Consider the following 7,414-nt stretch of genomic DNA (forward strand, 5'->3'; position numbering starts at 1 on the left):
GACCTTGTTCATTAGTCCTTGTAACTCGTTGTGTAAACCATTTGTCCTTGTTTATTAGTCAATGTGCCTTGTTGTGGGAACCATTTGTCCTCGTTCATTAGCCCTTGTGACTTTTGTTTTGTGAACCATTTGTACTTGTGCATTAGTCCATGTGACTCGTTGTGTGGACAATTTGTCCTTGTTCATTAGTCCTAGTGACTCGTTGTATAAACCATTTGTCCTTGTTCATTAGTCGTTGTGTGACTCGTTGTGTTCAAACAATTGTACTTGTTCATTAGTCCTTGTTCATTAGTCCATGTGACTCGTTGTGTGAACCATTTGTCCTTGTTCATTCGCCCTTGTGACTCGTTGTGTGACCACTTGTCCTTGTTCATTATCCCTTGTGACTCGTTGTGTGAACCATTTGTCCTTGTTTATTAATGAATGTGACTCGTTGTGTGAACCATTTGTCCTTGTTGATTAGCCCTTGTGTCTCGTTGTGTGAACCATTTGTCCTTGTTTAATAGTAAATGTGACTCGTTCGTTGTGTGAACCATTTGTCCTTGTTCAGTAGTCTTTGTGACTTGTTGTGTTAAACAATTGTAATTGTTCATTAGTCCATATGACTCGTTGTGTGAACCATTTGTCCTTGTTCATTACTCCTTGTGACTCGTTGTGTGTCTTTTTTATTAGTAAATGTGACTCGTTGTGTAAACCATTTGTCCTTGGTCATTAGTCTTTGTGACTCGTTGTGTTAAACAATTGTAATTGTTTATTAGTCCACGTGACTCGTTGTGTGAACCATTTGTCCTTGTTCATTAGTCCTTGTGACTCGTTGTGTAAACCATTTGTCCTTGTTCATTTGTCCTTGTGACTCGTTGTGTGAACCATTTGTCCTTGTTCATTAGCCCTTGTGACTCGTTGTGTGAACCATTTGTCCTTGTTTATTAGTAAATGTGACTCGTTGTGTGAACCATTTGTCCTTGTTCATTAGTCCTTGTGACTCGTTTCGTAAATCATTGTCTTTGTTTATTAGTGAATGTGACTCGTTGTGTGAACCATTTATCCTTGTACATTAGTGAATGTGACTCGTTTTGTGAACCAATTGGCCTTGTTCATTACTACTTGTGACTCGTTGTCTTAAAACAATTGTACTTGTTCATTAGTCCATGTGACTCGTTGTGTGAACCATTTGTCCTTGTTCATTAGCCCTTCTGACTCGTTGTGTGAACCAATTGTCCTTGTTTATTAGTAAATGTGACTCGTTGTGTGAACCACTTGTCCTTGCTTATTAGCCCTTGTGACTCGTTGTGTGAACCATTTGTCCTTGTTTATTAGTGAATGTGACTCGTTGTGTGAACCATTTGTCCTTGTTCTTAGTCCTTGTGACTCGTTGTGTGAACCATTTGACCTTGTTTTTAGTAAATGTGACTTGTTCGTTGTGTGAACCATTTGTCCTTGTTCAGTAGTCTTTGTGACTTGTTGTGTTAAACAATTATAATTGTTTATTAGTCCATGTGACTCATTTTTTTTGAACCATTTGTCCTTGTTCATTACTCCTTGTGAGTCGTTGCGTGTCTTGTTTATTAGTAAATGACTCGTTGTGTTAAACAATTGTATTTGTTCATTAGTCATTGTGACTCATTGTGTGAACCATTTGTCCTTGTTCTTTAGTCCTTGTGACTCGTTGTGTAAACCATTTGTCTTTGTTCATTAGTCCTTGTGTGACTCGTTATAGTAAAACAATTGTACTTGTTTATTAGTCCATGTGACTCGTTGTGTGAACCATTTGTACTTGTTCATTAGTCCATGTGACTCGTTGTGTGAACCATTTGTCCTTGTTCATTAGCCCTTGTGACTCGGTTTGTGAACCATTTGTCCTTGTTCATCAGTAAATGTGACTCGTTGTGTTAACCATTTGTCCTTGTTCATTAGTTTTTGTGACTCGTTGTGTTAAACAATTGTACTTGTTCATTAGTCCATGTGACTCATTGTGTGGACAATTTGTCCTTGTTCATTAGTCCTAGTGACTCGTTGTATAAACCATTTGTCCTTGTTCATTAGTCCTTGTGTGACTCGTTGTGTTAAAACAATTGTACTTGTTCATTAGTCCATATGACTCGTGGGAACCATTTGTCCTTGTTCATTCGCCCTTGTGACTCGTTGTGTGACCACTTGTCCTTGTTCATTAGCCCTTGTGACTCGTTGTGTGAACCATTTGTCCTTATTTATTAATGAATGTGACTCGTTGTGTGAACCATTTGTCCTTGTTGATTAGCCCTTGTGTCTCGTTGTGTGAACCATTTGTCCTTGTTTATTAGTAAATGTGACTCGTTCGTTGTCTGAACCATTTGTCCTTGTTCAGTAGTCTTTGTGACATGTTGTGTTAAACAATTGTAATTGTTCATTAGTCCATATGACTCGTTGTGTGAACCATTTGTCCTTGTTCATTACTCCTTGTGACTCGTTGTGTGTCTTTTTTATTAGTAAATGTGACTCGTTGTGTAAACCATTTGTCCTTGGTCATTAGTCTTTGTGACTCGTTGTGTTAAACAATTGTAATTGTTTATTAGTCCACGTGACTCGTTGTGTGAACCATTTGTCCTTGTTCATTAGTCCTTGTGACTCGTTGTGTAAACCATTTGTCCTTGTTCATTTGTCCTTGTGACTCGTTGTGTGAACCATTTGTCCTTGTTCATTAGCCCTTGTGACTCGTTGTGTGAACCATTTGTCCTTGTTTATTAGTAAATGTGACTCGTTGTGTGAACCATTTGTCCTTGTTCATTAGTCCTTGTGACTCGTTTCGTAAATCATTGTCTTTGTTTATTAGTGAATGTGACTCGTTGTGTGAACCATTTATCCTTGTACATTAGTGAATGTGACTCGTTTTGTGAACCAATTGTCCTTGTTCATTACTACTTGTGACTCGTTGTCTTAAAACAATTGTACTTGTTCATTAGTCCATGTGACTCGTTGTGTGAACCATTTGTCCTTGTTCATTAGCCCTTCTGACTCGTTGTGTGAACCAATTGTCCTTGTTTATTAGTAAATGTGACTCGTTGTGTGAACCACTTGTCCTTGCTTATTAGCCCTTGTGACTCGTTGTGTGAACCATTTGTCCTTGTTTATTAGTGAATGTGACTCGTTGTGTGAACCATTTGTCCTTGTTCTTAGTCCTTGTGACTCGTTGTGTGAACCATTTGACCTTGTTTTTAGTAAATGTGACTTGTTCGTTGTGTGAACCATTTGTCCTTGTTCAGTAGTCTTTGTGACTTGTTGTGTTAAACAATTATAATTGTTTATTAGTCCATGTGACTCATTTTTTTTGAACCATTTGTCCTTGTTCATTACTCCTTGTGAGTCGTTGCGTGTCTTGTTTATTAGTAAATGACTCGTTGTGTTAAACAATTGTATTTGTTCATTAGTCATTGTGACTCATTGTGTGAACCATTTGTCCTTGTTCTTTAGTCCTTGTGACTCGTTGTGTAAACCATTTGTCTTTGTTCATTAGTCCTTGTGTGACTCGTTATAGTAAAACAATTGTACTTGTTTATTAGTCCATGTGACTCGTTGTGTGAACCATTTGTACTTGTTCATTAGTCCATGTGACTCGTTGTGTGAACCATTTGTCCTTGTTCATTAGCCCTTGTGACTCGGTTTGTGAACCATTTGTCCTTGTTCATCAGTAAATGTGACTCGTTGTGTTAACCATTTGTCCTTGTTCATTAGTTTTTGTGACTCGTTGTGTTAAACAATTGTACTTGTTCATTAGTCCATGTGACTCATTGTGTGGACAATTTGTCCTTGTTCATTAGTCCTAGTGACTCGTTGTATAAACCATTTGTCCTTGTTCATTAGTCCTTGTGTGACTCGTTGTGTTAAAACAATTGTACTTGTTCATTAGTCCATATGACTCGTGGGAACCATTTGTCCTTGTTCATTCGCCCTTGTGACTCGTTGTGTGACCACTTGTCCTTGTTCATTAGCCCTTGTGACTCGTTGTGTGAACCATTTGTCCTTATTTATTAATGAATGTGACTCGTTGTGTGAACCATTTGTCCTTGTTGATTAGCCCTTGTGTCTCGTTGTGTGAACCATTTGTCCTTGTTTATTAGTAAATGTGACTCGTTCGTTGTCTGAACCATTTGTCCTTGTTCAGTAGTCTTTGTGACATGTTGTGTTAAACAATTGTAATTGTTCATTAGTCCATATGACTCGTTGTGTGAACCATTTGTCCTTGTTCATTACTCCTTGTGACTCGTTGTGTGTCTTTTTTATTAGTAAATGTGACTCGTTGTGTAAACCATTTGTCCTTGGTCATTAGTCTTTGTGACTCGTTGTGTTAAACAATTGTAATTGTTTATTAGTCCACGTGACTCGTTGTGTGAACCATTTGTCCTTGTTCATTAGTCCTTGTGACTCGTTGTGTAAACCATTTGTCCTTGTTCATTTGTCCTTGTGACTCGTTGTGTGAACCATTTGTCCTTGTTCATTAGCCCTTGTGACTCGTTGTGTGAACCATTTGTCCTTGTTTATTAGTAAATGTGACTCGTTGTGTGAACCATTTGTCCTTGTTCATTAGTCCTTGTGACTCGTTTCGTAAATCATTGTCTTTGTTTATTAGTGAATGTGACTCGTTGTGTGAACCATTTATCCTTGTACATTAGTGAATGTGACTCGTTTTGTGAACCAATTGTCCTTGTTCATTACTACTTGTGACTCGTTGTCTTAAAACAATTGTACTTGTTCATTAGTCCATGTGACTCGTTGTGTGAACCATTTGTCCTTGTTCATTAGCCCTTCTGACTCGTTGTGTGAACCAATTGTCCTTGTTTATTAGTAAATGTGACTCGTTGTGTGAACCACTTGTCCTTGCTTATTAGCCCTTGTGACTCGTTGTGTGAACCATTTGTCCTTGTTTATTAGTGAATGTGACTCGTTGTGTGAACCATTTGTCCTTGTTCTTAGTCCTTGTGACTCGTTGTGTGAACCATTTGACCTTGTTTTTAGTAAATGTGACTTGTTCGTTGTGTGAACCATTTGTCCTTGTTCAGTAGTCTTTGTGACTTGTTGTGTTAAACAATTATAATTGTTTATTAGTCCATGTGACTCATTTTTTTTGAACCATTTGTCCTTGTTCATTACTCCTTGTGAGTCGTTGCGTGTCTTGTTTATTAGTAAATGACTCGTTGTGTTAAACAATTGTATTTGTTCATTAGTCATTGTGACTCATTGTGTGAACCATTTGTCCTTGTTCTTTAGTCCTTGTGACTCGTTGTGTAAACCATTTGTCTTTGTTCATTAGTCCTTGTGTGACTCGTTATAGTAAAACAATTGTACTTGTTTATTAGTCCATGTGACTCGTTGTGTGAACCATTTGTACTTGTTCATTAGTCCATGTGACTCGTTGTGTGAACCATTTGTCCTTGTTCATTAGCCCTTGTGACTCGGTTTGTGAACCATTTGTCCTTGTTCATCGATAAATGTGACTCGTTGTGTTAACCATTTGTCCTTGTTCATTAGTTTTTGTGACTCGTTGTGTTAAACAATTGTACTTGTTCATTAGTCCATGTGACTCATTGTGTGGACAATTTGTCCTTGTTCATTAGTCCTAGTGACTCGTTGTATAAACCATTTGTCCTTGTTCATTAGTCCTTGTGTGACTCGTTGTGTTAAAACAATTGTACTTGTTCATTAGTCCATATGACTCGTGGGAACCATTTGTCCTTGTTCATTCGCCCTTGTGACTCGTTGTGTGACCACTTGTCCTTGTTCATTAGCCCTTGTGACTCGTTGTGTGAACCATTTGTCCTTATTTATTAATGAATGTGACTCGTTGTGTGAACCATTTGTCCTTGTTGATTAGCCCTTGTGTCTCGTTGTGTGAACCATTTGTCCTTGTTTATTAGTAAATGTGACTCGTTCGTTGTCTGAACCATTTGTCCTTGTTCAGTAGTCTTTGTGACATGTTGTGTTAAACAATTGTAATTGTTCATTAGTCCATATGACTCGTTGTGTGAACCATTTGTCCTTGTTCATTACTCCTTGTGACTCGTTGTGTGTCTTTTTTATTAGTAAATGTGACTCGTTGTGTAAACCATTTGTCCTTGTTCATTAGTCTTTGTGACTCATTGTGTTAAACAATTGTAATTGTTTATTAGTCCACGTGACTCGTTGTGTGAACCATTTGTCCTTGTTCATTAGTCCTTGTGACTTGTTATGTAAACCATTTGTCCTTGTTCATTAGTCCTTGTGACTCGTTGTGTGAACCATTTGTTTTTGTTTATTAGTAAATGTGACTCATTGTGTGAACCATTTGTCTTTGTTCATTAGTCCTTGTGACTCGTTGTGTAAATCATTGTCCTTGTTTATTAGTGAATGTGACTCGTTGTGTGAAACATTTATCCTTGTTCATTAGTGAATGTGACTCGTTTTGTGAACCATTTGTCCTTGTTTATTAGTAAATGTGACTCGTTGTGTGAACCATTTGACCTTGTTCATTAGTCCTTGTGACTCGTTGTGTAAACCATTTGTCCTTGTTTATTAGTGAATGTGCCTCGTTGTGGGAACCATTTGTCCTTGTTCATTAGCCCTTGTGACTTTTGTTGTGTGAACCATTTGTCCTTGTTTATTAGTAAATGTGACTCGTTGTGTGAACCATTTGTCCTTGTTCATTAGTCCTTGTCACTCGTTGTGTAAACCATTTGTCCCTCTTTATTAGTGAATGTGAGTCTTTGTGTAAACCATTTGTCCATGTTCATTAGTGAATGTGACTCGTTTGTGAACCATTTGTCCTTGTTCATTAGCCCTTGTGACTCGCTCTGTCAACCTTTTGTCCTTGTTCATTAGTCCTTGTGACTCGTTGTGTGAACCATTTGTCCTTGTTCATTAGTACTTGTGACTCGTTGTGTAAACCATTTGTCCTTGTTTATTAGTGAATTTGACTCGTTGTGTGAACCATTTGTTCTTGTTCATCAGTCTTTGTGACTCGTTGAGTTAAACAATTGTAATTGTTCATTAGTCAATGTGACTCGTTGTGTGAACCATTTGTCCTTGTTCATTAGCCCTTGTGACTCGGTTTGTGAACCATTTGTCCTTGTTCATTAGTAAATGTGACTCGTTGTGTTAACCATTTGTCCTTGTTCATTAGTTTTTGTGACTCGTTGTGTTAAACAATTGTACTTGTTCATTAGTCCTTGTGACTCGTTGTGTGGACAATTTGTCCTTGTTCATTAGTCCTAGTGACTCGTTGTATAAACCATTTGTCCTTATTTATTAGTCCTTATGTGACTCGTTGTGTTAAAACAATTGTACTTGTTCATTAGTCCATGTGACTCGTTGTGTCAACCATTTGTCCTTGTTCATTCGCCTTTGTGACTCGTTGTCACTACTACAAAAATGATCAAAGAGAACGGATGCCAAGCGTTCTTATAAC

The sequence above is a fragment of the Silene latifolia genome, chromosome 3 (genome assembly GCF_048544455.1).
Source record: "Silene latifolia isolate original U9 population chromosome 3, ASM4854445v1, whole genome shotgun sequence".
NCBI classification, from domain to species: Eukaryota; Viridiplantae; Streptophyta; class Magnoliopsida; order Caryophyllales; family Caryophyllaceae; genus Silene; species Silene latifolia.